Consider the following 6,000-nt stretch of genomic DNA (forward strand, 5'->3'; position numbering starts at 1 on the left):
GTGGGGTCCCAGTAGCAAAATTTCCAAGAATGAAAATATAAAATGAAGGAAGTGGGCAGTTCTGACAGGTCAGACTAAAGTAGCCAGGTTTCCTGGGAAGCTTAAAAACTTGGTGCCTCCTAAAACTGTGATATAATTGGAGTATTTGCTGATCCATTTGTTCACAAGCACTGCTCATTGTACAGTTGGTACGGCATGAGGGAAGGCCACAGGCATGGGCCTAGCCTATTTTCTCATCCAGAACCTTCAGCTCCTAATCTGAGCCTCGAGCATTCCATGCAGCAAAACCAAAGCCTTACCATTTACCAGATCCAGTCCCCTCAGAAGGCCGTAGATTAATACTATTATTATTATTATTATTATTATGGGACTCAGAAAGCAATTCCCCAAAATGAAGGCTTCAGAAGCAAAAGTTTTTCTCTGACCTTCTCCTGTTCTCTTGTCTCAGTCCCATTCTCTCCCTATTCTAAGGCTAGCAATAGAAACTAGAGTCCCTCTTCCCCAAAGCCAGCCATAAAATCTAAATATATTACTTTAGCTTTCCCTCTGCCTTTCTGTGTTAAAACCTGGCCATAAAAAATAGCCCAGCCTATTTTGTTCAACTGTAGGTCACAAGACCCTATTCCAAAGAGGGTCCTGCCCCACACCTAGAAAGAACAATGCCGAGTAGAATCTAGACAGGCAGGCCCTGCTGGGTTTCCCCACTAATGCTGAAATCTATCAGCATTAGATTTCACTCATTTTGTCCAGTCATATTTCTACATGGCTGTCCCTACAAGTTGAACCTAAGCATAACCACTAACAATTTCCGGTGTATGTTTGGGTCTTCATTCTGAAGTCTCTCATGTACACTTTAATACGTTTTGTATGCCTTTTCTCCAATTAATCTGCCTTTTGTGAGTTGACTTTTCAGTGAACCTTCAGAGAGTAAAGGGCAAATTTTCTCTTGGCCCTTACAGTATCATCAGAATGATTGTCGTTGTTGTTATTATGTGGACAAGTTTCGTGGATGTTTGCTCCCACAAGCAACTTATCAGATTATTCCCCGAAACTCACATACATGTCTCTTCCTAAGAGCATTCTGGTAAATACAGTATTCTCTACCTTGTTTTATTTTCAGTGATATTTTAGTGGCCTTATTGGGCTAGTGCCCCTGCACACATTCCATTGGCCTGCCTCTTAATCTGGGTATGTTCTGGTCTGACTTTCAGAAAAGAAGGATCACAAGATATGAGTCAGTGATGGCTTAAGAAGGATCAGACATTGCCCCACCTAAAAATCAATACAGCTCAGGAGATACCACTATTGAAGACATTTAAGACTCCTTCTGTCTGGGTAGGCTCACCACGATTTTCCCCCAGTCCTCTGTCTGTTTCCTGTGGCAGATATTTTCAAACTTTAAGGAGTTTATGAATTACCTTGGGTATCAGCTAAAAATCAGATTAGAAATTCTGATTTATTGGCTTCAGACTGAGGCCCCCAAATGCTATTTTGATGCAGGTGGGGAACATTGACTTTATTCTAAGAAATAATGCTAAGCTGTCATGGGCACACATTAAACAAAGTAAATCTTAAATAATCTGGAAAGCTGGGTGCATTTATTTAAGGTGCAGAGGAGCTAAAAAAAAAGAAATATTCTGCATCTGCAGCCTGGTTCATAATGGAGAGCAGAGGCAAGAACCCTGAAGACAGGAATGCATGGTAGATACCAGAAAGGAGGTTAAATTAACCAACTACTGGCAATCACAGTTAACACAATACTCTTGGAAGAAAATGATCCCATAGGAGGCATCTGAGAGCCATGAGGAGACAGGATTACTTCAGGAAGAAGAGAATTCATAGAAAAGTCTTAGTACGGCCTGGAGAATGAATGGGGCACCAAATGTATTGTGTCCTTAGGAGAAACATCACAGGAAAGGAAAGTGGGAAAGGCTAAAATGTGTCCTGTACCATGAAGTTTTATCTCTGTTTTCAAGTCTGCTCAATTGGTAGTGGCTCCCTGAAGCACTTCATCAAGACAGATTGTGAAGTCATTTCTAGGTTTAGCAGAAAGGGATTGATTGACTAGTTATGATTGATTAGTTATGTCTGCCACAGGATAGGCTAGGGAGAAGCAGATGCATCCTTGCAATTTCTGCTTAGGCAGTAATTGTAAAGTTATCCAAATTCCACTGCAGCAGGAAGACTCAGTCAGGCCTGATAAGTGCCATCTCTTTCTTGCTATTTCCGGTCAGAGAAACCTTTGCCATGTGAACAATATAAATGCATCCTGAGATAATGTTTCCTCTGCTAAAGATGGAACCATGTGAAGAAAATCTCAAATACTTACCTGGTGGAAATCCAGACCTGTTGTACTTGCCCATTCTCCATTACAGACTCTTTTGGCCAGGCCTTCTGTGCTCCTTGCACTGTTCAATTTCCTCAAGAAGGAAGGGCTGTAGCAGTGCACCTCGTTCCTGCCCCATTTCCTGCTCAATTCAAGGCTTTCATTGCCATGCATTCCCCATTTCTACCCCAGTGATTTCAAGATTTCAAACACATAAACATGAACTGCACTTTACAAAATGTGCTTTATGATATACTTGCCTTCAAAGAGTAAACTCTTTTAAAGTACCTACTTAAAAAAAAAAAAAAAGATCAATGTGTGTACATATAATTGAGAGGCTAATTGCCAATCAATCAAATCTCTTTATTCAAGGGAGCGCCTGTCAGCCCTTCATTGACCTAATTTGAATTACTGCAAGTATATGAGAAAAAAGATCTGCAGTATAAGATATTTTAAAAGACGTGTAGGTTGAAAGGCTTCTATAATTCAGATTTTTCTCCAATTCACCTTCCTCAACTGTAGTCAATATTTTTGGTAGCTGTCTTGTCCGTCCTCCCATTTCTCAGATATTTCTGTCTTCCTGAGAGCTCCTAATCTTGGTTAGGGATGCATGTTCCTCTAGGAAAGCTGATTCCATCTTAGTCCTAGAGATGGAGTATATGACAAATCTGTGCAATCTGCCTGGCCATGGTGATTGACCAGATGTTGGGCATGTGACAGCCTATCCAATTAAAGTAACACTTAGGACATTTGCTGAGGACAAGGATGGTGTCTCTTTCTCGCTGGAACTGTGAGTTGTGTAATTATTGTCAAAGCTTCTGGAAGCCATCTTAGAATAAAGAGGACAGCCAACCATACTGGAAGACAACACTGAAAAAAGCATGCATGGGAGACACACAAACAGACCCCTTAGTATTTGATGACATTATTGAATTGCTTGATAAAATAAACAAAACTAAAGCCAAGACTACCTATGGATCTTTCAGGCAAATGAGTCAGTATATTTTTTCCTCTTGTTAAGCCCGGTTTTAATTAGTTTCTTTCTTCTCTGTGTTTTGCAGCACTAGCTGATACGTTTAGTTAATCTGAATTAGGAGAATCCATTTCATCAGCATTGTACTTGTTTCCTATGACTCAACTTTTCCTTTCTAATTTTCTTTTATGAATGAGGTTTTTGGAAGCAGGGTAATAAACAGCTGATAATGATTGGGATAAAAATCTCAGTCATGTTCCAGAAGATACTTTGGAAAAGAATATGCATCTTCCGAATCAATATCATTTACATGCTGCTAACAGGAAGGGAATGAGAGACAGAGTGGTTTTGTTGTAGGTGAAAATGCTTGCGTACTATGGGGAGGAATTAATTATGCAAAACAACGAAATATGTGTAGACAGATGATAATTTGTCAACCTGAAAACTGAGCTTCGTACATCTTAGTTTGCAATAAATTGAGTGATTTTCAAATGTATTAGGCAAATGAGCTGAAACTCTACTATGATACGTGTATTTAATCCTGTCACCCAGGTGCATATTATTTTCCATGGGCTATGAAACCCCTGCCCTCCAGGGCCAGACGTTATTGCATCTTTTGTGAATGTGTCTGTGAATATTGCAGCTTCCTGTTTTTGCCACAGTAACTGCATAGCTGCTGAAAGAATAAAACAGGCTAGTGAAACAGAATCACAGATTTATACATGTGAGGGGGACGCAGGGAGGAGTCTATCCAGCTAGTGTTTCCAGGAACACTGGAAGTGGAGAACCCTCAGAAATTTCATGTGCACTTCAGAGCAGAAAACATAGCTGGCTCTATGAAGACAGTTCAGGAAGGAGTAACTAGAGACAAACTTTTCCTGCACAAGTAGCTTCAGGGTCTTGCATAAAAGCAAGACACTTAAGAGAGAAAATGGAGAGAGTATGCAACAGTAAACTGTTGGCCTGGAATTGCTCTTGTTCACCTTAGGAATGTAGCTATCCATATCTAGATATCATGGTCAGGACCTAAATGTTGGAAAGGGTTTTGTCTCTGGACTTGCAGCACCTCCTGCATCCAGCCAGAGAGAAGCTACAGAGTTATTGCTGGAGCTGGGCTAGGATTGCAGGAAAGACAAAGCATTCCTGTAAGTTTAGAAGTGCTCCTCTTGGATTCTTCCTGGTTACTTAGACACTCCTTTGGTAAAGGAGAAATCAACAGGAGGTGTCTCATGAATGTACTTAATGAGATCAAGTCAGGTAGGAGTCATTTCAGCATTAACAATGAAACAGGAGGGAAAAACAAGGCAGGAATACTTAAACATCTGTTTTATTTCCTTGCCAACATGATTTTGGGGACAGGACTGGTAAGCAAAGCCAGTGTCACTGGACACAAGGTGTCCTGATTGTATCACTTTAGGTAAAAATAATTGTTCACTCTGGCCAATGCATCTTCCTCTGATGCCACCTTCACCAGCTCATCCTCATACCCTGCTGCCTGCAAATGCTCAAACTCCTCTTATTCCTATAGAGACAGTGTGGCTGCAGTGCCAGTCACTCAGAAAGCCTTGCCAAGGAAGCAAAGAGCAAGAGGCCTCGGAAAACTCTGGTGGTGATTCCTATGTAGGAAACGGTATTTTTTAGTGCCTCTTTTCTTTATTTTTTTATTTTTTATTTTAATTTTTTTAAATTTATTTTTTTATTATACTTTAAGTTCTAGGGTACATGTGCATAACGTGCAGGTTTGTTACATATGTATACTTGTGCCATGTTGGTGTGCTGCACCCATCAACTCATCAGCACCCATCAATTCGTCATTTATATCAGGTATAACTCCCAATGCAATCCCTCCCCACCCCGCCCATGATAGGCCCGGGTGTGTGATGTTCCCCTTCCCGAGTCCAAGTGATCTCATTGTTCAGTTCCCACCTATGAGTGAGAACATGCGGTGTTTGGTTTTCTGTTCTTGTGATAGTTTGCTAAGAATGATGGCTTCCAGCTGCATCCATGTTCCTACAAAGGACGCAAACTCATCCTTTTTTATGGCTGCATAATATTCCATGGTGTATATGTGCCACATTTTCTTAATCCAGTCTGTCACAGATGGACATTTGGGTTGATTCCAAGACTTTGCGATCGTGAATAGTGCCGCAATAAACATATGTGTGCATGTGTCTTTATAGCAGCATGATTTATAATCCTTTGGGTATATACCCAGTAGTGGGATGGCTGGGTCATATGGTACATCTAGTTCTAGATCCTTGAGGAATCGCCATACTGTTTTCCATAATGGTTGAACTAGTTTACAATCCCACCAACAGTGTAAAAGTGTTCCTATTTCTCCACATCCTCTCCAGCACCTGTTGTTTCCTGACTTTTGAATGATTGCCATTCTAACTGGTGTGAGATGGTATCTCATTGTGGTTTTGATTTGCATTTCTCTGATGGCCAGTGATGATGAGCATTTTTTCATGTATCTGTTGGCTGTATGAATGTCTTCTTTTGAGAAATGTCTGTTCATATCCTTTGCCCACTTTTTGATGGGGTTGTTTGTTTTTTTCTTGTAAATTTGTTTGAGTTCTTTGTAGATTCTGGATATTAGCCCTTTGTCAGATGAATAGATTGCAAAAATTTTCTCCCATTCTGTAGGTTACCTATTCACTCTGATGGTAGTTTCTTTTGCTGTGCAGAAGCTCTTTAGTTT

The sequence above is a fragment of the Piliocolobus tephrosceles genome, chromosome 16, assembly GCF_002776525.5.
Source record: "Piliocolobus tephrosceles isolate RC106 chromosome 16, ASM277652v3, whole genome shotgun sequence".
Classification (NCBI taxonomy): Eukaryota; Metazoa; Chordata; class Mammalia; order Primates; family Cercopithecidae; genus Piliocolobus; species Piliocolobus tephrosceles.